This window comes from Phascolarctos cinereus, unplaced genomic scaffold (genome assembly GCF_003287225.1).
Source record: "Phascolarctos cinereus isolate Bilbo 61053 unplaced genomic scaffold, phaCin_HiC Scaffold_5;HRSCAF=322, whole genome shotgun sequence".
Classification (NCBI taxonomy): domain Eukaryota; kingdom Metazoa; phylum Chordata; class Mammalia; order Diprotodontia; family Phascolarctidae; genus Phascolarctos; species Phascolarctos cinereus.
Window position 1 is genome coordinate 445,657,288 of NW_027555958.1, and position 2,219 is coordinate 445,659,506.

Here is a 2,219-nt window from a genome sequence, read left to right on the forward strand (position 1 = left end):
CTTGTGTCAACCTGAATTTCAGAGAAAACAGCCAACACATCAAAGTTGAGGTCTTTAACTGGACAAGTGAATTGCCTCTTGGGGTGCCACACAGCAAGTGCTGGAGTTACCCCAGGAGGAGTCTGGGAACAAGGCTTATACAGGGTACTAAGGCAGAGAGACTGGCTGCAGGTGGGAGGGGTCAGGCAGAGAGATTGGCCAGACTGTAGGTGGGAGAAGTTAGGAAGAGTCTGCAGGTGGGAGGGGTTAGGGACTAACCTCGGTTTCACTAGGTAAATTGTTTTGCATAACAAGCAAAAGTCCACAGAGAAAGTTTGGGAATCTCTGGGTCAGAGAGTTTTGGAGACATTTACAAGACAGTCAGAGGCTGACAGTGATAACCTTTGGTCAGCATCAGGCAATTCATGGGTCTAGGAATGGGGACAAGGTCAGATTCGGTCTTCTGAGTTTGACACTTCTCAGGGCCTCAGTTTCCCCATCTGTAAAATAGAGGAGAGTTGGACCCAAAGATCTTCAAGGTCACTTCCAGTCCCAAATCTAGGATCTTATAAACCTTGCCTAGGACCTGACTAGGCCTGCGACCCTGTGCCTCAGTTTCCCCATCTGTAAAATTGAGGTGGGTATAGATCAATGGACTCATGGGTCCCTTACACTCTTTCACTTATTTTCAATCTCTCCCCGGATACTGGCTTATTTCCTACTGCCTACATGCATGCCTATGTCTCCCTCATCCTGAAAAAACCTTAACTTGATCTTTCCATCCCTGCTGTCATCCCCTATCTCTTCCACCCTTTGTGCCCAAACTCCTTAAAAAGGCATCTACAGTGGGTGCCCCCACTTACTCTCCTCTTAACCCTTACAATACGGTTCTGACCTCATCGTTCCACCAAACCTGCCCTCCCCAAAGTTACCAACGATCTCTTAGTTGCCAAGTCCAATGGCCCTTTCTCCTTCCTCATTCTCCTTGACCAGTCTGCAGCCTTAGCCGGTGCTGACCACCCTCTCCTCCCTGACTCCCCTCCTCTCTCCTGGTTCTCCTCCTACCATCTGACCGCTGCTTCCCCAGTCTCCTTGGTCGGATCATGCCCTCTCACCTTGGGTGTCCCTCAGGTCTCAGTTCTGGCCCCTCGTCCCTTCTCCCCCTTCTCCCTCGCTGCCACTTCACTTGGCGATCCCATCAACTCCCGAAGAGTTAATCACCATCTTTATGCGGATGTCTCAAATCTACCTTTCCTCCCCCAACCTCTCCGCTGACCTCCACTCTCCAAATGACTTTCAGACATCTCCAAACGGATGTCCAGTAGCCGTCTTCAGCTCAACGTGTCCAATACAGAACTCATTATCTTTTTCCCTAATTGCACTCTTGATCCAGTGATTCTGGCTTCCCGGATGTTCCGCAAACAAGACGCTGCATCCCCTAGGATCTGGGCTTTTTCTCTGGCTCTTCCTTCCCCATGCCTGGAATACTCTCCCTCTTCTGCTCTGACCTTCCTTTTAATCCCAAATAAAATCCAGCCTTCCCCAGCCCCTCCTAATGTGCCTTCCCTTTGTTAATTATTTCCAGTTCATCCGCAGTATACGCTGGCTGGGTACTAGTGGTTTGCAAGTGGTCTCTCCAGTTAGACTGTAAGCTCTTTGAGGCCAGGGATTATCTTTTAGCTCTTTTTGTATCCCCAGTTTAACAGCATTAATAAATGTTTGTTGATTGAACGATTGGTTCATGTTCAGACCTAAAATCCTACGAGCTTAGTCTCAGACGCTGGCTGGGCTTGTGACAAGAGTCGAATCTCATAGTTTTCCTCGAGCATTCCAAGCGCGCTCCCGCGACGCCACGTGAGCGCCCGCCCCCCGCGGCGCCGTCACTATTGTCAAGCTCCCCGGGGCCCCGCCCTCCTGGAACATCCTATAATAACCCTATCCGGCCCCTCCTATCGGCTTTTCTCAGCCCTTCCAGTTGGGCTGAACCGCCCCTCCCTGGGGCTGATTGGCCCTCGTCGGGCAGATTCGCACTGCTGATTGGTCGTCTCCGGAAGTGGCCGAGTCATTCACTGGCTCCAGGTCTTTTGGGGCCGGCGTTTCCTCCTGGCAACAGACACAGCCGGCGTGGATTGGCCACCGGGGGCGAAGCCCCGCCCCTGGGCCGGTCCTGACTGGCATTTATTGGCTGGTCCCAGGAAAGTTGCTGGAAGCCGATTGGCTGCGGAGCGGGGAACCATGCG